The sequence below is a fragment of the Notolepis coatsorum genome, assembly GCF_963971535.1.
Source record: "Notolepis coatsorum genome assembly, chromosome: 5".
Lineage (NCBI taxonomy): Eukaryota > Metazoa > Chordata > Actinopteri > Aulopiformes > Paralepididae > Notolepis > Notolepis coatsorum.
This window is the reverse complement of record NC_140169.1, coordinates 15,955,761-15,983,389: the sequence shown is the minus strand read 5'-3', so window position 1 is coordinate 15,983,389 and position 27,629 is coordinate 15,955,761.

The window sequence follows — 27,629 nt, the reverse complement described above, 5'->3', positions numbered from 1 at the left end:
CGTTTCCTAGTGATCACAACAGGCTAGCGCCGCAGCTAACAGCTGACTGGCTAACAGTAGGCCCAACCTCTGTAGGCCACTGTGACAGAGTGGGTCTGTCACTGACGCCGGGGCAGCACGCACACACACATACACACAACATTCACTCATAATATACATTCATACATAATCAAACATGCATACATATCCATTAATCTAAGCATACATGCATTTATACATACATTCATATATCCATTCATACATACATTTATTTATTATTGTTGTGTTGTGTATATATATTTATTTGTTGTGTTGTGTATATATATTTATTTATTGGGTTGTTTTTATATAATGTGTAGGAAACGGCAATCCATTTTATGTGTAGCACCTGTGTAGTTTTGTGTTAATTAATTATGTGTGGCACCTGTGGAGGGGGAGGAGTGCAGGTGTCATGAGGGCTGCGTGCCCAAGGTTCGAGGTCCTTGCCCTGCATCAGTTACACTGAAGGTGACTGAGGGAAGTGCCGTATGTGTATTGTTAGTCTGTTTGTCTCTGTGGTGGTGCTTCACCAGATAACGGTTGCAAAGTGGGTAACTAGGGAAGCGCCACCCAGTAAGTGTTTTGTCTATCAGATGCCGTTATTGTGGAACGCATCTGATAAGACTGCAGAGGTAGGGTATAGTTTAGTTATTTATTTAGATTAAGTCATTTGTTTATGTAATGTCACCTCTGCACTTGGAAGGCTGGGAAATAAAAACAACACCAAGACCATTTTTTCGACTACGCCATCGTTTGTGTGACTTTGGAGGTGAGAGGAGAAGGACCCCGTCACATATGTGACACCTGGCAGCGCTAGTGACCACAACTCGGCCCGCCCCCTTCTCGTCTAGACGTTATAGATTTTTTTTTTTTTTTTTTTTTTCATATTATTATAAATTGAATGTATAAGTACTTGTTTACTATAAAAACGAACAGTTAGAATATCTAAAATAGTATCATTCCTTTGTTTAAAAATAGGTTGTTCACGGACTTTATTTCAATGAAACGGGGGCGTAATTACTGTATTTGCATGTGAATCAAGCCCGCAGAGATTTACATTTTGGGGGGGTGTTAGAGCGACGCACTGGCTCTACGTCTGTTTACACTTTCAATGGGATTATCATCACGTGGAACAGCTGCACTCTGGATCAGAAAGAGATGAATGCATTGGATCTAATGAACGAGTACAGGAACTTTGTTAAACCAGTTGATTCAGTCTCGGCTCACCGGTGAAAACACCGCGCTATTCAACGGAATTAACTATGAGATCGGTCGAGATGCGTCTGCATGGGTAAGTTTAAGAATGTTTGTTTACAGTAGCAGCCAACTCTTTACAATTCCGCATCTTTGATAAAACTACACCAAGTTTTTCTGCCGACCACAAGTCCAACCATGTCACGTTTATTGTGTTATTACAACGAGCCCATGCTACATTAACGTTAGCGTTAGCTAGCTAGCTAGCCACACAGCCATGTAAGTTAAAGTTGCTAACGTTATATTGATAGCTATTGTTTCAGATAGCAAGGTGGAGAGCTGTAAACAAGACGAAAGTGTATGGATGCAGGGTCCATGTGTGTGTGTGTGTGTGTGTGTGTGTGTGTAATAACAACAAGTTTATAATCTCAGCACTGTATCTGTATCTCTGTGTGTGTGTTGGGTCTTGAGGGGGTTGATTGAAAACTTTATTAACAGATTGCAGAATGGGTACAGTACAATACAGCTCAATACACACAATTGTTAAGGGGATGCAGACCAGAGAAAGACTTTCGTCTTGTTTACATCAGGGTCCCCCATTTTCAATTCATCATAACATTGACATACATGACATACAGGTAGACAGTACTGCTACATCAGTGTCTAAGAGAGGTGATGAGCATCTTAAACTAGCTGTCAGCACATCAGTGTCTAGCTGGTGTGTGTGTGTTGGGTCTTGAGGGGGTTGGTTGAAAATGTTATTAATTGTGTGTATTGACCCAACACACACACCATTTACATTTACATTTACATTTAGTCATTTAGCTGACGCTTTTATCCAAAGCGACTTACAAGTTCTGTGCGACAAGACAGCAAGAAGGGTATAACTCTATCAGCTGAGTAACAATGTTCATCAAAGTGTTGCGTGTTACAGTGTAGGTTAGTTTATTAGGACAAGTGCATGACATTAAGGTTAGTCGGGGTTAGATTTTTTTTTTTTTTTTTTTTTATCATTTCAGATAATGGTTGAAGAAGTGAGTCTTTAGTCGACGGCGAAAGATTGGACAGGGGATTCGGCTGTCCTAACTGGGATGGGTAGTTCATTCCACCATTGTGGGGCAAGGACTGAGAATAGGCGGCTTCTCTTTGATGACCCTCCGGGAGCTTGGATAGGAGTAGATCTGAGGCGGCCAGAAGACGCAGAGCGTAGGGGTCTTGAGGGTGTGTAGTTAGAGACCATTGACCGGAGGTAGGCGGGAGCGGTTCCCTTTGCCGCACGGTATGCTAGGTCGAGGGCCTTGAAGCGGATACGTGCAGCAATGGGGAGCCAGTGCAGGTCCCTAAGAAGTGGGGTGACATGGGCTGACTTCGGTAGGTTTGAGATCAGGCGGGCCGCTGCATTTTGAATGAGTTGAAGAGGCTTGGTGGCAGTGGCCGGGAGGCCAGCTAGCAGTGCGTTGCAGTAGTCGAGGCGGGAGATGACTGTTGATTGGACGAGGAGTTGGGTGGCTTCTTTTGTCAGGAAGGGGCGTATCCTTCTGACGTTGCTCAGGAGGAATCTGCAGGTTCTGGTTGTCGCTGCGATGTGAGCAGAGAAGTTCAACTGGTCGTCGAGGACAACACCAAGGTTCTTGGCGGTCGGCGACGCGGTCACAGCTGCATTCTCGACTGTGATGGAGAGGTCGGTCAGGGGGGAGGATTTGGCCGGCAGGTGGAGCACGCTCGTGTCCAGGATGTGCTGACAGCTGACAGCTCATCACCTCTCTTAGACACTGATGTAGCAGTACTCAGTGGCCAAGAGGTGATGAGCATCTTAAACCAGCTGGACTCAGTGTCTAAGAGAGCATGTCATGGCAATCATAGTGAAATTCAAGTTAAGCTTCAGTGTGATGTCACAGTAAAACCGGTTAGTGTACAGGCTAGTACATTCTGGAACGTTGTGTTGTCATAGTAGTGATGTCATAGCAGAACCTTCCAGACATTAACGTTAGCGTTAGCTAGCTAGCCACACAGCCATGTAAGTTAAAGTTGCTAACGTTATATTGATAGCTATTGTTTCAGATAGCAAGGTGGAGAGCTACATAACATTAGGTTGCGGTGGCTAGGAGGGATATGAGAACTGTGTGTGTGTGTGTGTAACTAGGAGGGATATGAGCACTGTGTGTGTGTGTGTGTGTGTGTGTGTGTAACTAGGAGGGATATGAGCACTGTGTGTGTGTGTGTGTAGTTTAAGATGCTGCATCACCGCTTAGCCACTGAGTCCAGCTAGTTTAAGATGCTGCATCACCTCTTAACCACTGAGTCCAGATAGTTTAAGATGCTCATCACCTCATGACATGAGGACCGTGCGTATGTGCAACTAGGAGGGACATGAGGACTGCGCGCATGTGTAACTAGGAGGGACATGAGAACCGTGTGTATGTGTAACTAGAAGGGATATGAGGACTGTGTGTATGTGTAACTGTGACACTGACATCCATCACTTCAATCATACATTATTTTATTATTTATGCATCAGAGAATGGCCCATGCCACTGAGTGAGGACTTTGTTGCTTTTTCTCGTTGTGACATAGATTTAACAATAATTCTGGTGTCAAAGCAGCATGGGGGGGGGGTACATAGCTTCACAGTCCTATACAGTCCAGATAGGGGGTCCTGGAGAGACAGGGGTCCTGAGGAGAGAGAACTCTGATGGCAGCACTTAATTATGTTAATGTTATTCAGGTGAGGGGCGTTGCTGGAGGGGGTTTTGTTGACGCCCAGTTGAAACTGTCTGAAGTGTGAAAAGTGGCCTTCCTTTGAGAAGCCTTTTCACCTCTTAAGTATTCTAGAACACAGCCAGTTTTAGAAGTTATAATTGAGCACATCGTGTTCAAAACATTCTCAGATTTCAACATATGACACATCATTTGAAAGCTTAGATTCTGTACTTTAGCAATCTGGAATAATCTGAAAAATTGAAATGTAGAGATCTGGCACAAAGCGCTGTGAGGTGACACATATGGTGTCAGAAGTGGGGTTGCGTAGTCGGGAGATTGCCTGCCTTCCAGGGCGGCGCACCGAGCCGCGCTCCTGGACACGAGCGTGGAGCCGAGACCTACCGCTGCTGGACGAGGGAGGAGGACGCTGCAGCCCCAGCGCCGACGGTGGAACGGGTGGACCGACCGGGTGAGAGCCGAGACCTGTCTACCGCCACCAGAGGGCTCTGCCGTGGCTGAGTGGCCGAGCTGCGCAGCAGGGAGGACTCTGCAGCCCCAGCGCCGACGGGGGGGGATACCGGGTGAGAGCCGAGGATCCTACCGCCACCGGAGGGCTCTGCCGTCGCTGGACTCCGAGCTGTGCAGCAGGGAGGAGGACGAGGAACGGTGGCTGTGCGTTCCGCCGGGCCAACATCCCATGAACATGATTCGCAGATCCAGGTTGACGCACATCATCAACCTCGTCGACGGGAGGGATAATGTGACAGAGTGGGTCTGTCACTGACGCCGGGGCAGCACGCACACACACATACACACAACATTCACTCATAATATACATTCATACATAATCAAACATGCATACATATCCATTAATCTAAGCATACATGCATTTATACATACATTCATATATCCATTCATACATACATTTATTTATTATTGTTGTGTTGTGTATATATATTTATTTGTTGTGTTGTGTATAAACTATATATATTTATTTATTGGGTTGTTTTTATATAATGTGTAGGAAACGGCAATCCATTTTATGTGTAGCACCTGTGTAGTTTTGTGTTAATTAATTATGTGTGGCACCTGTGGAGGGGGAGGAGTGCAGGTGTCATGAGGGCTGCGTGCCCAAGGTTCGAGGTCCTTGCCCTGCATCAGTTACACTGAAGGTGACTGAGGGAAGTGCCGTATGTGTATTGTTAGTCTGTTTGTCTCTGTGGTGGTGCTTCACCAGATAACGGTTGCAAAGTGGGTAACTAGGGAAGCGCCACCCAGTAAGTGTTTTGTCTATCAGATGCCGTTATTGTGGAACGCATCTGATAAGACTGCAGAGGTAGGGTATAGTTTAGTTATTTATTTAGATTAAGTCATTTGTTTATGTAATGTCACCTCTGCACTTGGAAGGCTGGGAAATAAAAACAACACCAAGACCATTTTTTCGACTACGCCATCGTTTGTGTGACTTTGGAGGGGAGAGGAGAAGGACCCCGTCACAGCCACGCAGTGATCCCAGCAGGCTAACGCCGCAGCTAACAGCTGACTGGCTAACCGTAAGCTAAGCAGCTATCACCTGAACTTGTACACAATGATATAACACTCACCCAGACAGGCCGCCGTTCTGAAACCCTCCTCACTTTTTAAGAGAAAAGAGAAACATGATGTCAACACAGCTTTACAACATTGATTTTACCAACACCCGACGGAGTCAGCACAATACCAAACTGGCCTGTGTAGCTGACTTGAACATAGATCTTCCGCTATCGAACATCTTATGCACATATCTCCTCGTGAAGGAATACTCTCATTTGGATATGAAAGAAGGGGCTACACGGTGACAGAGAGATACCCACTCGTCCAGAAAACACAGGGATCACCAGTGTTAATGGTCACGGCCCACTAGTTAAACTACAATGGTCTTCAGACCAAGGTCTTCTGTCGCCTAGGAGGCTGAACAAAGGACCCTAGCCTGGGGCCGGTTTTCATAAACATTGTCAATTAGCCCCCATAGCACTAACAGACAAGTGAAGCCTGCCAGCAACAGTACTCACCCAACCTGAAACCCACCGCCTCTCACAACAGCGGCGCGTCCTACAGTTCAGCTGTGGCCTGAAAGGTTTCACCCCAACCAACACAACAAGGAACTGCAGTTGAGAAGCATGCAGCGGCGTGCTCCCAATACGAAAACCGGTGGAGGGTTTTAGAATGATCACCATCTTCCAGACACTCCAGTGACGAAGACAACATCGCCGTATTTTCTCGAAAATAGTGAGAGAGAAAATAAAGATATGATGTCAACGTATCTCCTTGTTCTTCCTCTCCTCGTAAACATTGCTTTTCCAGCCAATATTTTTCTCCACGTCAAGTGGGCATATGAGCAACACGTTGCTTGTGATGAAATTTGAGAAGGAGATGAGTGTGTGGCACCATCCCTGCTTATATAGGTAAGCGGATGGGGGTGTGGCCAGATGAATGCTGGCATTTAAAGGTACATTTGTGAAATTATTCAGTGTATATATGCTGAAGCGAGATATATGCATGAAACGCTGAGCGTGAGCTAGTGTGATACAGAACAGCTGTCCCATTAGTCAAAGGGCCAAGTTGGAGGTTTAATAAAAGTTAATGATAAATCAGAGAGACCGTAAAGTATACTGGGAACAGGATGTGATCAAGGGCTGTTCTCAGGATAGTGTGTGTGAGGGGGCTTGGAATGTGATCACAATGGAAGGTCAACAGAGACTCTGTTTACAACAGGGTTTTGGTCAAATGTTAAACAAAGGGACAAAGCGCCTCTCATGTAGATGTGAGTGAGATAACCAGCTGCCTTGTGAGACAGATGATGAGGTTTTAGGAGGAAACTATCTTCAATAACTTAAATGTGTTTTTACTGGTTTAGGATACTTACATTAAATGGGAAACAATTGTAATTAGTACTATTGAACTGTATAAAGGTTGATGAATGAAATGAGATGAAACACTGTGGTACAATTAAGAGAAGAATATTTGATGTAAGCAAATGAGCCTTGGTGAATTAAGTGGGACATATTTAATTGATAACTAAGTATAAACTGTTTGTAGATATTCAACTTAAGCTAAAATGAATGTTATGAGACTTAATACCAAAGTTATTAAGTCTATTTTTTAACTAGCAAATAGCCCTTTGATTTGAAACAATGAAAATAGAACGGTTGGATTAAGGCCAACCTCCTTTGAGATTTGAACTGTGAATGCTGGTGATTGGATGAGACCATTAGTGTGAGGTCACCGATGACCTCACATTGAGGAGTTTCGTCTCGTTGATAAAAGGGGGGTGTGGAAATCACAAGGGGACACCGAAAACAGAACACACCACCCCCTTTTTGGAAGAGGATGGCAAGCAGGAACACACGAAGAAGAAGCGTTTTGAAACGAGAAAAGAATCCTTTGTCCCCAGAGGCAACCAAGAAAATCAACAACTCAACGATGAAGATTATTATTCTTTAATCTACCTTCTTAGTCTAGTATTGGTGACAAACGGCATAGTGTTTAGTACATCAATATTATTGCACCAGTATACTCATTTGAAATAGATTCATTGTTGTTCATTTTTAGGACTCTGAAAATAAAGCTGGATCTGAGAAATAGATCTTCTCCTCTTCATTCTCCTGCTTCGCTGCCGTCCTACAAACCATGTTGGTTTTATCAGTAAATAGGTTTTAAGGTGTACTTTACAACACAATGCAGAGTAATTTAGATTAGATGGTTTTTTAAGATAAAACCCTTAGACCTTTTACGATAATTGGTGTCATGTCCCTTTTTCTGAAAACTTTTTTTCGACAAGACGGGCACTCGGCTCGTTGAGAATCGGCACCCGAAAACGTCACAACAGCGTCCTGCAGATCTACGGAAAATAGGTAAGTGGGATACCGAGTCTGTGATGAAGGGGGGGATTCAAAGCGTTCAGTTTAGGCTGGGGTTGTGGGAAGCCCCGCAATGATCTCGTAGCTACTCGCTGAGGACGGAGGGATCCGTCTAAGGTGGAGTAGTTATTGATGGTGGCGGGGAGTCGTGACGTTCGATATCATGTTGTGCGGAGTCAATTAACGCGGGAATGTTCAGAATATCCCTCTTTAATAGAAGGAAACGTGCTGCGCTGGGTAAAATGGCGTTTGATCGCTGCCGTATTATCTATGTGTTTGAAAAGTACGTTAGAGTACAGTCTGAATAGGACTGGCCGGGATGGGGTTATTGAGCCACTGGTCGTCTTTCAGGGCTGTATAAATGAGGTGAGTTTTTTGCGTATTGTATACCGTGAGTGGAGTATGAATTGTGCGATTGCTGGGATAACGCTGTGCCGTTGCTCGCTGACGCATCTCAAAGCGACAGAAAGCAGTGGCATCAGGACGTCGGCAAGAACGCGGATGGGGTTTCCAGACTTCAGTCCAACACCGTTACAAGTCGCGAGATTGGGTGGTTATGTAAGAGGGGTGCCGATGTGGTATAGTTCGTTACGAGTCGTGGAGTTCTCAAATGGTGGAAATAGGCGAACGGAGGCCAGCTTTGGGTGAGCATGTAAAAGCTTAGAGGTTCGTCCGGGCTAGCCGGGTGCCGGTGTACTACGGAGGGGGAATTTTCTGGACATAGCAGCTATCCTGCCGTAATCTGGCCGTTTTAGAGCTTGATTAAGGGGGATCGGATTGCCTGCTAACCATGAGAAAGTTAGTTACAACGAGGCAATGTTCGACACATATCCCACAAGGGCGTGCTCGCCTGGGCGCCTATTCACTGTTTCGGCCCGCGACAAAAATTACAGTAAGCTCTTAGCAACAAATCGTTTCATTATACTGTTTACAAAGTAAATGATCATTGCGTGTATTCTAATACGGACGCTCTTATTGCGATAGAAATTAGCGCAGCGAAACTATTGAAAAAAGTTATGTAAAATGTGAATCTTAGGTTGGGAGATACAATGTGCAAGCACTGGAAATGAATGGATGTTTATAACTAAGGTAATGTGTTTTGCCAATTATATATGTTTGAGGAGTGTTTGTTAGTGGTTAGGAATGAATGCCAACAATGTGTAGGTTATTGTTGTATTATTATGAAATTCTAGTGACCAACAGCCGCGGGGAAATGTAATAAATAACGCAGTTTTTTTTTTGAGGCCGATGGAACGCAGCAGCCATTAGCTGCTACGTTAGCCGCGGGGGCGAGCGAAGTTAACTATGGACGGGGGGCGTCGTGGTATCGAGTATATGAAGTGGATCGGAAGTGTGTTGGGGTCACTGGGATGTGTGGTGTACGTTAGAATTTTCGAATTCGGTGGGTTTAAGGTCATTGTTTAATGAAATAAGGAATCAAATGGGGGGGAGATTTTGACCCGGAAGTCGTTCTGGGCTCTGCTAGATCAATGGCGGCAGCCGGCGGCGGGGTCAAGCTAGCATTTGCAAATGGCCTATGTATGTTGTAATGTTTTTGTTTTGATTAAATCTGTACACTAGCGCTTAAGGGGATTAAAGTTCTGCTGCGGGGTGGAGCTGTGTTGTGCTAACATTGCGGTGTGTCGGGCCGCTCGACACTACGGGACAATATGCCGTTTGGGGACGTTTATTGCAATGTCATGGTTGAAGCTAAGCTAATGCTAGCTAGCCACGCTGGCTATCACACGGATGGCTAACGAAGCTAATATGCTAAGCTACCTATGCTAACGACATAGCATAATGGGACTCTCGGAATATCTCACGAGGTGCTAAACAGGGAGCGCGGCCATCTTGGGTAGGGGCGCCGTGTTTATTATCTGGAGTAGGGACGCGGGGCGTCCATTTTGAGGGATTTATTTTTTTCTAGGTGGTGTTTGTTTGGGATTGCAGTAGGGGGCGGCAGAGGCCAGGTTTAGGTTTCCATTCAGAGCTGCTTTGGTTTTCGTTTTGTCCTACACACGGGATGTTTTTTTTTCTTTTAAAGGTTAGTTTGATAGTGTGGTTAGATTGTTAAGCGGTGATAGGTATTAGTGGTTTAGTTTAGTCTGGTAGTGAGATGTAGGGGGAGGTGGGATCCCAGCCCCCCCTCCTCTCTCACTCTCTCTCTCTCCCCCTCCCCCACTCTCTCTCCCTCTCCCCCCCTCCCCCTCCCTTCCGCTCCCCCTCCTTCCTTCCTCTCCCTCCCTCCCTCCCTTCTCCCTCCTCCTCCTCTCTCTCCCCCCCCTCCCTCCCTCCCTCCCCCCTCCCCCCCTCCTCTTTCACTCTCCCATTCCCCTCTACCCCTCTCTCGCTCTCTCTTTTTTTTTTGTTATTTTGTTTTAAGTTGCTTGATATTACTGGTCACATGGGAAGTTTGTATCTTACATACTCCCAGAAGGTTGATCTCGTTTCCAGACATTTGGGGAATGGGTTACAGTTCATCAGCTGAATTTGTTGTGTGACGTGTGCTTATGACACACACTGGGATATTTTGCCCATTCTATCTGGATATTGTATGTTAATATTGTGTACTAGGCTGCCTCACTTCTCATCTGAAGTTGCTTGCTATTTGGGGTTCGATTGCAGTGTTATGTTGTTAAATATGAGGGCGGTGTGATAGGGGAAGTGGGGGTTTAGTTTAAGTACAAATGAGGTGGCACGGGTGTGCATTTGGGAGTACAATGTAGTACGACTCACTCGTTTTCTTATCCCTCCTTCTCCTTCTCACTCTCCCTCGTTATTAAATTGGTTCAGTGGGCCTGGTGGCTCATGCAGGTTAGACTTGTTTATTTGTTTATTGATATTTCCTGTTTATATGTCGGATTAAGTGGTTCTAGGTGGTCTGTAGGTTGGTTATGATTCTTGGTTAAGGGTACGTAGGGACATAGTGTGTATTTTTTGTGTTTAGAACAGGTTGCTAAGCCCCCCCTCTCGTAGTGGGGATTGTGTTTTCCTATTCAGATGCCATTCTTCTCGAATTTTAGCTTGGGTTTGTGTATTATTTTTGTAGGGGAAGGTGTAGTAGCGGTTGAAGGGTGCGTTTGCGAAAGCGTTGGGCTTTAAGCCGTATTGTATAAGCGTGATTTTGGTTCAGGTTTGAGCGGGTGTGGTTGTTTTGATTTACGTTGTCCCCCCTAGCCTGTGTAGAATTTTTTTCCTCCCTTCCCGTCCTACGTCCTTAGCTTAGGTCCTAGCTTTTTCCATAGCTTCTTTCCTAGCTCCTCTCCCCTTGATGATCATAGGTGCTCCCTCCCTCCCTCCTCCTTCCCTCCCTCACACGGTGGTGCAGGAGGAGGTGATGGGGGGCCGTGCAGGGGTGGGCGTCTCGTTGATGCCAGGATATTAGGGGTACTATTCTGTGATCTGGGTGGTAGACATTCTGGGTTGGGGAATGGTAGGGCCAGGGTGTGCAAAGGGTATGGCGTAGGGGACGTGCCTGGGAATGTTGTGCATTGGTGGTTCAGTGGTGGATTTGGTCAGAAAACAGCTGTCCCATTAGTCAAAGGGCCAAGTTGGAGGTTTAATAAAAGTTAATGATAAATCAGAGAGACCGTAAAGTATACTGGGAACAGGATGTGATCAAGGGCTGTTCTCAGGATAGTGTGTGTGAGGGGGCTTGGAATGTGATCACAATGGAAGGTCAACAGAGACTCTGTTTACAACAGGGTTTTGGTCAAATGTTAAACAAAGGGACAAAGCGCCTCATGTAGATGTGAGTGAGATAACCAGCTGCCTTGTGAGACAGATGCTGACAAACTGGTCAGATGAGGTTTTAGGAGGAAACTATCTTCAATAACTTGTGTTTTTACTGGTTTAGGATACTTACATTAAATGGGAAACAATTGTAATTAGTACTATTGAACTGTATAAAGGTTGATGAATGAAATGAGATGAAACACTGTGGTACAATTAAGAGAAGAATATTTGATGTAAGCAAATGAGCCTTGGTGAATTAAGTGGGACATATTTAATTGATAACTAAGTATAAACTGTTTGTAGATATTCAACTTAAGCTAAAAGGAATGTTATGAGACTTAATACCAAAGTTATTAAGTCTATTTTTTAACTAGCAAATAGCCCTTTGATTTGAAACAATGAAAATAGAACGGTTGGATTAAGGCCAACCTCCTTTGAGATTTGAACTGTGAATGCTGGTGATTGGATGAGACCATTAGTGTGAGGTCACCGATGACCTCACATTGAGGAGTTTCGTCTCGTTGATAAAAGGGGGGTGTGGAAATCACAAGGGGACACCGAAAACAGAACACACCACCCCCTTTTTGGAAAAGGACGGCAAGCAGGAACACACGAAGAAGAAGCTTTTTGAAACGAGAAAAGAATCCTTTGTCCCCAGAGGCAACCAAGAAAATCAACAACTCAACGATGAAGATTATTATTCTTTAATCTACCTTCTTAGTCTAGTATTGGTGACAAACGGCATAGTGTTTAGTACATCAATATTATTGCACCAGTATACTAATTTGAAATAGATTCATTGTTGTTCATTTTTAGGACTCTGAAAATAAAGCTGGATCTGAGAAATAGATCTTCTTCTCCTCTTCATTCTCCTGCTTCGCTGCCGTCCTACAAACCATGTTGGTTTTATCAGTAAATAGGTTTTAAGGTGTACTTTACAACACAACGCAGAGTAATTTAGATTAGATGGTTTTTTTAAGATAAAACCCTTAGACCTTTTACAATAACATCCAACCAACTAACACATCCAACTGTCTTTCAACTAAGACATCCAACCAACTAACACATCCAACTGTCTTTCAACTAAGACATCCAACCAACTAACACATCCAACTGTCTTTCACCTAGACATCCAACCAACTAACACATCCAACTTTTCTTTAGTTTTTAACCTACTTTCTATAGAACTTCATTCTTAGATGCTTCTATAGAAAGTAGGTAAAACAAATTAAAAAACGTTTTCTTTGCCCTATAGGATTTTTTTTATTTTTTTTTTAAACCTACTTTCTATAGAAGCAGCTGGGAGGTGCGCTGTTTTAAGTGAGCGTGGGTTATTGAATTGATTGATTGCTAATTGTATTACTGTCCGCCTTGTTTCCAACTGGTTAAGTTTAGGCCCTCTTTCGAAGTTGGTTAAAGTTAGAGTTTGGAACCAGGGCTGGTGGTCTATCGCCCTGCTCTAAAGACAAACTCTAACCTTAACCAACTTCAAAAGAGGGCCTAAACTTAACCAGTTGGAAACCAGGCGGACAGTAATAAATTAGCAATCAATCAATCAATCAATCAATTCAATAGGCCATGCTCACTTAAAACAGCGCACCTCCCAGCTGCTTGAAAGTAGGAAAAAAAAATTGAAATAAAAAATGCAAATTAATCAATCAATCAATCCGCGCGATTTTTATTTTGTTCCACAATGACTCATGACCCATCAATTACATCATCCAACATTGTTTAAGCAACCAAGACATTCGCCATGACAGAATCAAGTTCAAGTTCAAGTTCAAGTTCTTTAATAGTTGTCATACAGAAGTACAGAATACTTTCATACAAAATGCTTCTTACTGTTACGCTCCAGAGACTGTGCTAGACAAGATAGTATCAATTAACATAATAACATAATATAGCATGAATTTAGAAGAAGAAAATGAGGTCACAGTGTTCGGTATAGACATATGGTTTATATTTAGTCGTTATGACGCTATCAACATATCCATTCAGTCCACCCTCACTTAAAACAGCGCACTTCCCAGTTGCTTCTATAGAAAGGAGAAGAAAAATTTAAAAAAAATTGCAAATTAATCAATCAATCAATCTGCACGATTTTTATTTTGTTCCACAATGAGTCATGACCCATCAATTACATCATCCAACATTGTTTAAAGAACTAAGACATTAGCCGTGACAGAATCGGTTTATATTTAGTCGTTATGACGCTATCAACATATCCATTTGTTAAAGATTATTGTCCGCCATCTTGTTTTTTCCTAAAAATCCGCACGGCGGAGTGATTGTAATTCGGTTGTGGGCGGGTCCTGGGACCAAGAGCGTGGAATAGTGAAGAATACATACGTGTAAATTGACTGTTTCAGCCAATCAGAATCGAGAAATTTGCATGCCGTTGTATAATATATATTGTTCAATTGTTCAAAGCATATTAAAACAAATATCAGTCATATTTCAATGTAGTACCCTGTAGTGCCATGTAGTAGTACCCTGTAGTGCCATGTAGTACCCTGTAGTGCCATGTAGTACCATGTAGTACCCTGTAGTGCCATGTAGTACCCTGTAGTGCCATGTAGTACCATGTAGTACCCTGTAGTGCCATGTAGTACCATGTAGTGCAATGTAGTACCCTGTAGTGCCCTGTAGTACCATGTAGTGCCATGTAGTGCCCTGTAGTGCCATGTAGTGCCATGTAGTGCCCTGTAGTGCCCTGTAGTACCCTGTAGTGCCATGTAGTACCATGTAGTGCCCTGTAGTGCCATGTAGTACCATGTAGTGCCCTGTAGTGCCCTGTAGTGCCATGTAGTACCATGTAGTACACTGTAGTGCCATTTAGTACCATGTAGTACCATGTAGTAGTACCCTGTAGTGCCATGTAGTGCCCTGTAGTGCCATGTAGTACCCTGTAGTGCCATGTAGTACCATGTAGTACCCTGTAGTACCCTGTAGTGCCATGTAGTACCCTGTAGTACCATGTAGTACCATGTAGTACCCTGTAGTACCCTGTAGTGCCATGTAGTACCCTGTAGTATCCTGTAGTACCCTGTAGTATCATGTAGTGCCATGTAGTGCACTACATAGGAATTAGGAAGTTTAATGATTAACACCCAATCTGACATATATGTAACATTTCAGATCTTTGCCATTAGGGGGCGCTATTTTGAAAATAAATTCAGAAATGTGTTCTTTGTAGTCTATTTAGTCAGTCTTATGCCCCTCATAATTTTCCTTGAAGGAGAAATGGGTGTGGGTTCTACTGGGTTAATTTCAACCTTTATTTAAAATTGTAAGTTTCTGAGGTTTCCCTCATTTTATAGAGACGCCGATTATACAAATGCAAAACGGTATGGTATGGTATTTATTTTAGACAACAAAACATATACAGATCATTACATCACATATTTGCTTTTGTCAAGGAGAGGAACGAAAAGCCAATAACTTATTTACATCGTTGTCCTTGGAAGTCAAGGATGCTTGAAAACAACACATACAACTCATTACAGGAAATCAATCACAATTATTACATTTGCATAGCAATAATGGCACACCCCTTAATTAATACAAACATGTTCATTTGTTGAAACATGTTAATCTAGCCGTGAGTCTGTGTGTCTCTGAGCACCCCGAGGGGAGGGGGTGATGGGGTGGGAGGGAGGACGGAGAGAAATGATCTCAAATACCTTCTATGCAAGGTTTGAGGCTGGGAATAACAACACCAGCCTACAAGCCACGGCAATGGGGGGGGGGGGGGGGGGTCTGCTGATGGAGACTCAGTGTTCAGGGCAACAGAGCATGAGGTGAGGAGGACCTTTAAAAAAGTTAATATCAGGAAAGCAGCAGGACCCGACGGCATCCCCGGCTGCGTCCTAAAAGTCTGTGCCGGCCAACTGGCCCCGGTATTCACTGACATATTTAACCTGTCCTTAGAACAGGCTGTCATCCCCACCTGCCTGAAGAAGTCCACTATCATCCCTGTACCTAAAAAATCCAAGCCTGCTTGCCTCAACGACTACTGCCCTGTAGCTCTCACCTGCATAGCCATGAAGTGCTTTGAGAAGCTAGTAAAGGGCTACATCTGCTCCTCCCTCCCCATCAACCTGGACCCCCTGCAATTTGCATACCACCCCAACAGGTCCACAGAGGACGGCCATAGCCCATGTGCTGCACACAGCAGCATCACACCTGGACAAGAGGCAGGGGAACTATGTGAGAATGCTATTCATCGACTACAGCTCAGCATTCAATACCATAGTCCCCTCCAAACTCATAGCCAAGCTCAGGGACCTGGGCTTGAACTATGACCTCTGCCAGTGGGTCTTAGACTTCCTGACGGGCAGACCCCAGGTGGTGAGAGCAGGCAACTACACCTCCTCATCCATCACCCTCAACATAGGGGCCCCCCAGGGCTGTGTTCTGAGTCCCCTCCTCTACTCCCTGTACACACATGACTGTGTGGCTCAGCGGAACAACAACACAATCATCAAATTAGCTGACGACACAGTAGTGGTGGGCCTGATCTCTGCAAACGACGAGAGGGCCTACCTAGAAGAGGTCAAGGTCCTGGCGGGATGGTGCCAGGAGAACAGCCTCTCCCTGAACGTCAGCAAAACAAAGGAGATGATTGTGGACTTTAGGAGGTCGGGGGTCAGGGACTACAGCCCCCTCAGCATCGACGGGGCACCGGTTGAGAGAGTGAACAGTTTTAAGTATCTTGGAGCCCACATATCCGAGGACTTGACATGAACCACACACATTGACAGTGTTGTGAAGAAGGCACGACAACGCCTCTACTTCCTCAGGCGCCTAAGGAAGTTCCAAGTCAGTCAGAAGATCCTTAAGAACTTCTACTCATGTACAATAGAGAGCATCCTGACTGGCAATATCACCTCCTGGTTTGGGAATAGCACCGCACAAGACCGAAGCAGACTACAGAGATTGGCACGTTCAGCCGAACGCACAATTGGAGGGGGGCTTCCCACTCTCCAAAACATTTACAACAAGCGGTGCAGGGGTAAGGCTAAGAGAATTATTAAGGACTCCAGCCACTTTGAACTGCTGCGGTCAGGCAAGCGATACCGGAGTCTCATGGCAAGCACAGAAAGACTCAGAAGAAACTTCTATCCCCAGGCCATCAGGTTGCTCAACGAACAATAACACTATGCAACAACCATCAAATACACTCACAACACACACATCCACATGCACACACTCACTTTAAACAAACAACACACTGCAGCACCCACTCTCCACACTTTAGAACACCTAAACACACTTTATATTTATTGGTAAAAGATTTGCACTACAACCCATACCTCAGTACACCTTACTGTAAATTGTACCTAAATTGTACCTCATCCCATTTCTGCTTTGCACTATATAGTATTGTATATTAGTATATTGTATATTGTATGGTAACTCAGTTACTCTATTCTGCATCGAACATTGTACATATGTATATACTGAACACTGTGTCTACGTACGTGACTTCTATTTTTACTTCTATTATTACATGCTATACTATTTTATTTTATTTCATACTTATCTTTTGTCTAGCACAGTCTCTGGAGCGTAACAGAAAGAAGCATTTTGTATAAAAGTATTCTGTACTTCTGTATGACAACTATTAAAGAAACTTGAACTTGAAATTCCGGCTTTGACTAATTACAGTTGCCATCAGCTAGGACCGGAGGGGTAGGTGTTTGGATATGACTACAGTTACCGTCATAGGGGGTGGGGTTTTGGCTTTGGTGATGAGACAGTCTTAGGCTCCCCCCTCCAGCGCGCGTACATCGGCGCCAGGCGTACACGCGAGAGGGGGGGTTTGGGTAGGGATTGGGGGTGGGGGGGGGGCCTGCCATCAATCTTATCTACTCCAGACAGTTCCGCTTTTCTTCGGGAGGATCCGTTCCTGGCACGGCTCCACTGAACTCCTTACTCCCGTCTTGACCTCGACCTTGGTTTCACAGCAGACGGAGATGGGGGGGGGGATGCAGCCTGCAGCCTTACCAAATTGCTGCAAAATGCTGCTCCAATTTAGTTTAGTTTCGTTTTTTTTTTTTCATTTTTTTATCTCTTTTTCCCCCTCCTTTTTCATCCGATTTTCTCCCATCCCAATGTTAGTCGTTATGCCAATTCCCAATCCCCTTCCTGGTCGCTGCGCACTTACCCCCCACAGTCGGTCTGGGAGAGTGGAGGCTATCACGTGCTTCCTCCGACACACGTCTAGCCAATCAACCGCTTCTTTTCACCTGGCAGCGCGGACTCTCACTGAGAGGGTGTAACGTGTAGAAGGATCACACTACCCCCCTTAGATCCTATCCGCGCTGAGCAGGCGCCCCGACCGAACTGTAGGAGTCGCTGTTTGCAACAACCCGGACCCACCCCGCCAGCTTTCCCACCCTCTAATACTGCCAATTGTATTAGTGTGAACAGCCAGCCAAGCTGGTGACACGCCGGGAGCTGGATTCGAACAGGCGAATCCAGCGTCTCCGGCGTTGGTGACGAACGCAATCTCCGCTACGCCACCTGACCGCCCAGTTTAGTTTAGTTTAATCATATATCACAACCCTAATTTCCTTCATGATGTCCAAAATGGCCTGTGATCTTGACTGTTCATCTGCGTGGTAGGCAACGAGTCTCTCAAGAATAGCCCTCGAGCTCGATTGTTCGTCAGAGTGGTAGATCTCGATTTTCTCCAGCATGGTCTTAGAGCTCAATTGTTCCTTAGTATTATAGACAGCGATCTTCTTATACAGTTCCACTTGGTTGGTTTTGATCCTGGCCATGTCCACAGCCAGAGGATCCACCTTTTTCCGAATTAAGTTAAAGCAGTACCAGATCCATATGCTGATCGCGCCCAATCCGATCACCATGAATATTAGTAGATACACATCCTCAACATCATTGATTTCCAGAGGATAGAAACAGATTGGGTTCCATTTCCCGTAAGTATCGATCGTGTAGCCCGACTGAAAACTCCAGAGTGGACAGAGCGGATCAGCCTCCTGCTTCCTCGTGGAAAATATGCTATCAATCGCTGTAAATGCCCAGCTTACTAGATCCATATTGCGGTTGAAAGTTGAGTTGATTCTGTTGAAAAAAAAGGGTCTTTAGTCAACACGGCTGGACGGTTCCAGGGAGGTATGAAGCGATGAGAGGTCAGGATCCACACGGCAGTCAGACAGCTGTAGGAGGCGATGAGACGGCAGCAGGGGGGGGTGGGGATGGCCTTGGAGAGGTCTGGGAGAGGGAAAGAAATGCGACTGTTCTCTGGGAGGGCTTGGAGAGGAGGTACACAATAAAGCAGCAATATTCACAGAAAATGAAACACAAAAATTAATAATAAATACATTAAAAAGTTACAGGTAGTCACACTGTCAGAAATCATATGTTTCCAAGGGAAGGGAGAACCTCCAATTTCAGAGAGAGTTGAAGTTGAATGAGGACATTCCAAGAGACATCATAGGAAAAAGCTGATTTCCCAAGATCAGAACATACTTGATACATCATAATGAGTATCAGCAATAAGTACCCACCTCCTCAGCAGTATATTCATTCAAACCTACCACACTATACCTCCTTGGCAGTACATTCAACCCTTCCACACTATACCTCCTCGGCAGTATATACATTCAACCCTTCCACACTATACCTCCTCGGCAGTATATACATTCAACCCTTCCACACTATACCTCCTTGGCAGTATATACATTCAACCCTTCCACACTATACCTCCTTGGCAGTATATACAGTACATTCAACCCTTCCACATTATACCTCCTTGGCAGTATATACATTCACCTCCCCTCAACTGGCAGCCTGATCCCCAGCCTGATACCCACCTCCTAAAATTGTTACCAATCCAGTTATGTTATGACTCCCTTTGGCTGCATGCCCGGACATCATATGATGTGACTTTGCATGATGTGGGACAAACAGCACTTGTAAAACAAGGTGGAATACCTGGCTAGATTATAAAAAATTACCACAAATTAACATGTTTAACCAGGCAAGTTTAAGAACACATTATTATTATGTACCGCAATGCCCTGGGGGAGTAGTTGCATGGGGGAGAGAGGGTTACACACAAGCTATACACACCTGGGTGCTAACCAGGACCATCACAGTCTTTTACTTTCGGTCACAGAGCAGTTCCACTGGAACAGTTTGGGGTTAAATGCGTTTCTCAAAGGCACCTTAATGGTAGATGTTGAGGGGAGAGTGACTACAGCTAGATTTCCCCACTCAGTCCAGTGGTACATAATTTAAGTTAATGTGGATATCAAGACTTTTGCTTAAACATAGCGCTGTAGTTAAGACTTAAGACTACCTTGGTTGAGTCCAAGTCAAGTCCAAGACCAGGTCCAGATGAGTTGGAGTGAAGACCAAGTCCAAAGGGGGATGGAGATCAAAAGAAGACCAGAGCAAATTGAGTCATATTCAAGACCAAGAATGAAATAGGCAATACATAGTATGAGCAGGGAGGAAAAGGTCAATCAACATCTGATATTGGACTGAGAGCGGTCCAAGATGACACAAAAGTCGAGTTGAGACCAAGACCTGACTCAAGTACTAGTAACATTTTCAGGATAAAGTCTTCTACTGTGTATTTTTCAAATACTGAGAGTGACAAATGTTAGGCAACACCTTTGTCCCAAAGCAAAATGTGATGGAATGAAACCATGCTGCATTACAGCAATGCGTAACTTATAAACATACTGTAAGTACGTTGTGTGATGTGGGCATTGTTTGCTTATGAGACTGGGCCGCCCTTCTGCCATAAAGAAAGGAGGGAAACACTGCTATAGCATAACTTGAATGTTTCCCTGTCACAAACTCATCAATCAAATGTGATAGCTGCAGTTTCGAAACAGGATTCAAGGCGTGGTTGTGGTGGGTTGTAATAATTAAATGAATAACCCAAGAGACACCTGTTGTCAGGCAAACCCAGCGACATTCCACCAACAAACCTTTTTTTGGTGTAGGGACAGAGAGGCAGTGCATGAATGTAAGCGATGATAGGAGGAATTCACAATATGCCTAAAATGTAAACTAGACTTTCCTGACCTCTGTTCTGTGTGTTTAGGATCTCAAGTGTGACCATGTTACTGATAAAATAGCTACTATTTGGCTCCCCCACCTTTTTCCATATCTTCTTTTCAGACTGTCAAATCTTAAAGGCCCATTCAGTGATCCAAAAGTAATCAAATGGGTAGCCCCCACCACCTAGAATAAGAAATACGAATGGAGACATGTTTCCGTTCTCCATTTGATTGAATGAGCTCTTGGTACAAGGACTAGCACTAAACAATAAGTAAATAAGAGGTTGTTTTTTATTGTATTTTCTGTGTTTTGTGGCTGGAAAGGAGTGTTTATGTTGGTATTGGTTGCAAACACAAGTAAAACAGATCTATATTCCATTTTACAATGGGTTAAGAAAGTTCCCAACATCGGAATTTCCTTGTTTACTACAGATTAAACTCTTCAAGAATATATGTGAATATACCCTACATTGATAGGATATTAAAAAAATATTATGGTAGGCGGCTGAGTGGCGCAGTGGGCAAGGCGATCGCAACTAACGCAGGAGATGCTGGTATCGAGCCCAGCTCTCGGCGTTGCTACCGGCTTGGCCGGCCGTCATACTAACACAATTGGCAGTGTTAGAGGGTGGGAAAGCCGGTGGGTGGGGATTGGACGTTGTAGACAGCAACTCCTACAGGTCGGTTGGGTGAGGCTGGTGCGGCGGAAACAGGAAGTATCGGGGGCAGCGTGAGCCTCCCGCGCGTTACTCCTCGCCACTGAGAGTTCGAGCTGCTGCGGTGAAAAGATGCGACAGGCTGCCTCCTCTTGTACCGGAGGGGACACGTGATGCAAGGCTTCTATCCTCACTACAGCCGACCAGTGGGAGGCATAGTCTAGCAACGTTCAAGACAGGGGAGGGAAGAATTGGAAATACGAAATTGGGATGGGAGAAAAATAGAAAATGGTGAGAAAAAGTGGATAAAAAAAATATATTATGGTTTGGCGCTTTAAAGCACAGTGTGGTTTCTCAATTCTCTGCATGGATGGAAAGAATGACTTGACTCTTCAGTTCCCTTTCTTTGAGGCAAGGTCTTCAGGGTGGGCGGGGATGTGGGTGGGAATCGGTTGACAGAACGACATTTGACGTCAACTGTGAAGTATCTTAACAGTGAATCAACCTCATAACTTAATTTCAGTAAATGCATCAATGATGGCATCTCAGTGGAATCTCTATCTCCTCTTTGCAGTGGGGGTTTACAGAGTATTCAGGTTATTGATCAGTAGGATAGGATATGCATCCAAGAATCCTGGAGATATTCAGGAGATTATGAATTAAATGTTTCTCCATATCTTCTTTTCAGACTGTCAAATCTTAAAGGCCCATTCAGTGATCCAAAAGTAATCAAATGGGTAGCCCCCACCACCTAGAATAAGAAATACGAATGGAGACATGTTTCCGTTCTCCATTTGATTGAATGAGCTCTTGGTACAAGGACTAGCACTAAACAATAAGTAAATAAGAGGTCGTTTTTTTTATTGTATTTTCTGTATTTTGTGGCTGGAAAGGCGTGTTTAAGTTGGTAATGGTTGCAAACACAAGTAAAACAGATCTATATTCCATTTAGAAAGTTCCCAACATCGGAATTTCCTTGTTTACTACAGATTAAACTCTTCAAGAATGTATGTTAATATACCCTACATTGATAGGATAAATAAAAATTATGGTTTGGGGCTTTAAAGCACAGTGTGGTTTCTCAATTTTCTGCATGGATGGAAAGAATGACTTGCTCTTCAGTTCCGGCAAGGTCTTCAGGGTGGGCGGGGATGTGGGTGGGAATCGGTTGACAGAACATTTGACGTCAACTGTGAATTATCTTAACAGTGAATCAACCTCGTAACTTTCCATCAATGATCGCATCTCAGTCGAATCTCTATCTTTTCTTTGTCATGGGTTCAGAACTACTGAGTAGGTGGGGTGACAGTGGCTCAGGAGGTAGAGCGGTCGTCGAGGTCCTTGAGCAAGACACTTAACCCCTAACTGCTCCTGATGAGCAGGTTGGCACCTTGCATGGTTGCCTCCGCCGTTGGTGTGTGAATGGGTGAATGTGAGGATAAAAGCGCTATACTGTATATGTACCATTTTACCATTTACTGATGTTGAGATTATACTGTATTTGAAAATAATATATTGTGGTCTAAGAGTAAGTATTGGTGTGGTGTAAGTTATTCATAATTAGGGTTAAGTGGGAAGTGTGTCGATGTGTCCTTGAGCAAGACACTTAACCCCTAATTGCTCCCAATGAGCAGGTTGGCACCTTGCATGGTTGCCTCCGCGGTCGGTGTGTGAGTGAATGGGTCAAATGTGAGAAACAAATTGTAAAGCGCTTTGGATAAAAGTGCTATATAAATGCAGCCATTTACCATTATTTTATTTACCATTTTCAATTGATTTGGAAAATAAATTAGCATCTCCCAATCTTGTGTATGAGAAAGGACATAGTGGGTTGAACTTGTGCTCCTGGGAGGCCTGTACTATTGAGTTCAAAGAGTTAAATGAAACTCTACAGAAGATTACACTAGAATCCTGCCATACCCAAGTATTGTATATCTGTATGGATAATTCAAACTAAAACAGAGTTCCCATTGTTCCAATAGTCTTAGGGTTGGGGTAGGGTTGGGGTTTGAAAACATTCTAATCTGAAATCAGTATCAAATCTGTTTATTGAATCAAAATCCTTTCAAATCCCTTGTCAAATATTCCCTTGGTAATTATTCCCTATATGAGGGGGGCGGGGGGGGGGGGGGTTACCTAGATAAAAGGATTTGTTAGACTCAAAGTTAGAATCTGGATATTTTACTAACTATAGCCAGGACTAGACCTGCCATTATTTATTATTATATCCAGCAGCCTAACCTCGTGGTGAGGGGTGTGGAGGAAGTGCCAGAGGAGGCGTGGCTTACACTGTACATAAAACCACAGTCCCTGGGGAGTAACCTCATTCCCAGCTTTATCTCGTGGGGAGTCAGGTGATCTGCTGCCTCATTGGATCTCGCCTCCAGTTTACAGTAAGTTCACTTCTGAAATGGGGTTAAGTTATGGGTTTTGAAGGAATGTGGTTAACATTGCATGGGAAAGTGTGAGTTCATGGTTTAATGCCTCACAGCCATCAGAATTAAGATGTTTGTGATATCGGGGGGATTACATCATGCAACATGTAAAACATGTTTGATCAAATGTATTTGAGTAAAGATTTAGAATAAAGCTCAGTGGCAATTGTAAGTGCATCTCCATTTAAACGAGAAATAACCCAGGCTTCATGATTTTTACAACAATGTGCACTCTTTCTAACTGCCACGCCTTTACCCCTTTCACTGCCGCACTACCAAACGGTTAACCCTTTCACTGCGACAACACACAGAAGGTTAACCCTTTCACTGCAACACGACAGCAGGTTAACCCTTTCACTGCCACACTACAGAAGGTTAACCCTTTACTATCACACTACCGACGGTTAGGTGGCACTGCACATTTGACAAAGAGCATAGTATTATCCTGTATAGACTACTTAAAAAAAATAAAAGATTTGACTTGTGATAGTAGTAGCCCATTTCCTGTTCCACAACTGCTTTGTCTAACTATTAAACATAATTTGCTTACCGGTATATAAAGGTCCAATCCACAATGTTGTCAAATAGCGACCTCTAGGCAAAAATACCCAATTGGTATTGCACTTTGTTTATACTATTATATTATATATAATATACTATAATATATATATATATATATATATATATATATATATATATATATATATATATATATATATATATATATATATATATATATATATATAACTAAAAGGAGAAAACCTTCAAGGGAAAGAAGGGATCGCACACTCCACAGGACTGGTTTTTGCTTATTTATTGTTGCACAACGCGTTTCGCTATCGCTTCCTCAGGTGCTATATAGACCCAATTGGTATTGCACTTTGTTTATACTATTATATTATATATAATATACTATAATATATATATATATATATATATATATATATATATATATATATATATATATATATATATGTTACGACCCTGGCTCATGGGTACGCAACCTATGTGTAATCAACACCAAAACCCTGTGCTCTAACTCAAAAATGCTACTAAACCAAGGAACTACTAATATAACTATAAACTAATGTACTGGTAACCCAACGGACAAGGACTGTAAGAACCTGACAGCTCTTTCACTAGGCACAGACCGTGCATGTGTGTTTCTGGGTCTGCCTTTGAAGCTCCCCAGCAGGTAACCAATCAGCACTAATTGGCTAATTGGCAGCCCTCACCTGCCTGCCCTGGCGACACAGGAGTGACCAGGCCTCTAGTACATAACACCTCCCCCACCAAACTGGTTGCCCAAGAGGCAACCACTACACAACAACCCATAAACAAAACAAAAAACAACTGTGACCCCTTAGTTGTCAGGGCCTCTACCACAACAGCGATAACGGGTACCACAAACACCGGTACTACGATCGTGAGAGGGCGTCTGCTAGCACGTTGTCCCTCCCACGAATGTGGCGAATATCCAAGTTATACGCCTGGAGGAACAAACTCCATCGCATCAAACGATGATTCGAATTCACCATGCTGCGAAGAAAAACCAAAGGGTTATGGTCTGTATACACAACAAGGGGTAAACTAGAGGATCCCACGTAAACATCAAAATGGTTCAAGGCAAGAACCAAAGCGAGCGCCTCCTTCTCTATAGTAGAGTAGTGCAGTTGATGCCTGTCAAACTTTTTAGAAAAGTAGCACACTGGGTGCTCCACCTCTAATGCATCCTCTTGCAGGAGGACGGCTCCAGCACCGAGGTCACTAGCATCCACTGCCAACTTGAATGGCAGTTGAAAATCGGGAGCTGACAGAACGGGAGCGCTAATCAGAATACCCTTGATGCTCTCAAAAGACTGTTGACAAGTCTCAGTCCACACGAAAGGTACCTTAGGACTGAGCAGATTGGTCAAAGGGGCAACAACAGAAGCAAAGTTCCTACAGAAACTCCTATAGTACCCTGCCATACCTAGGAAGCGCTTTAACTCCCACCTGGTGATGGGAGCAGGGAAGCCCACTATAGCCTCCACCTTAGCTGTAACGGGGCACACATGCCCACGTCCAACCACCTTACCCAGGTAGGTAACCGTGGCCTGTCCAAATTCACATTTCGCAAGGTTAACTGTCAAGTTAGCATCACCCAACCGCTTGAACACTTCGGCCAGATGCTCCACATGTTGTGACCAAGAGGAACTGTGGATAACCAGGTCATCCAGATATGCCTCACAGAACGCTACCCCGCCCAGGACCTTGTTCACTAGCCGCTGAAACGTCGCTGGGGCATTTCGCATGCCAAAGGCCATCACTGTATACTGGCAGAAACTCTCTGGTGTGACAAAAGCGGATATCTCACGTGCTCGCGGAGTAAGCGGAACCTGCCAGTATCCCTTTAGCAAATCCAATTTACTTACAAAGGCTGCTGAACCCACCCGATCGATACAGTCGTCCATCCGAGGCAGAGGGTACGAGTCCGGCTTGGTTACTGTATTAACTTTACGGAAATCAGTACAGAACCGATGAGTGCAGTCTGGCTTATCAACAAGCAGGCAGGGGGAGCTCCACGCACTAGAACTGGGCTCCGCAATGCCATGTCTCAGCATATAGTCTACTTCCTTACTCAAGATCCTTCGTTTTTCCGGATTCACCCTATAGGCATGTTGCTTAATTGGCCCTGCACTACCAACATCAATGTCATGCTCGAGTACATTAGTACGACTAGGGACATCAGAAAACAAACGTGTATGCTGTCTAAGTAGGCACACCACATCCGTACGCTCAGGAAGTGGTAAGTACGACAGGTGTGAGTCCAAGTCACCTAGTATCTGGGTGTTTGGCAACCGGCCCTGAGAAATCTCCTTCGACACAGAACAGTCGGCTACAATAGGAGATGCAGAAACTGTTAGAACAGCCACAGGCTTGACCCCTGACTGGTCAATCTGAGCCCTATCATTGTACGCCTTCAACATATTGACGTGACATAATCTACTCTTGCGCCTCCGGTCGGGAGTTTTAATCAAGTAGTCGACCTCACCAACTTTGCGCTCAATGGAGTATGGCCCACTGTATTTAGCCTGTAATGCAGACCCAAGAATAGGCGAGAGAACCAACACCTTGTCTCCCGGTGAGAACACCCTATGTCGGGCCCGCCTATCATACCACACCTTCATTTTTCCTTGGGCTACCTTTAGGTTCTCTTTCGCTAGTTCACATGCTCTACTAAGCTTAAGCCTGAAGTCACACACATAGTCCAACAAATTAGTAGAGGAAGGAGTCTGGTCAGCCAACCACTTTTCCTTCAGCAGTTTCAAAGGACCCCTCACTGTGTGGCCGAACACCAGCTCAGCCGGGCTGAATCCAAGAGACTCCTGGGTTACCTCCCTAGCAGCAAACAGAAGCAAAGGGATTCCATCATCCCAGTCTTTGTCGAACTCTGTACAATATGCCCGCAGCATTGTTTTGATAGTCTGGTGAAATCTCTCCAGCGCCCCCTGGGACTCTGGATGATAGGCAGAGGAAGGGCAATGTTGGATAGACAACTGCTGGAGGACCTGAGCAAAGAGACGGGACATGAAGTTAGACCCTTGATCTGATTGAATGACCTTTGGTAGGCCAAAAGTCGAAAAAAACCTAACCAGAGCTTTGGATATAGCTGGGGCTGTGATCTTGCGTAAAGGAATGGCTTCAGGAAAACGGGTCGCTGCACACATAATAGTCAAAAGGTACTGGTTCCCTGTCTTAGTTCGAGGGAGGGGACCAACACAGTCAATGAGGATCCGCTCAAAAGGTTCCCCAACGGCAGGGATAGGCTGCAGAGGAGCCTGAGGGATCTTCTGGTTTGGTTTACCAACCACCTGACACACATGGCACGAGCGACAATATTGTGCCACATCTGACTTCAAACCAGGCCAACAAAAATGTCTCAGCACACGGTCATAAGTCTTCCTG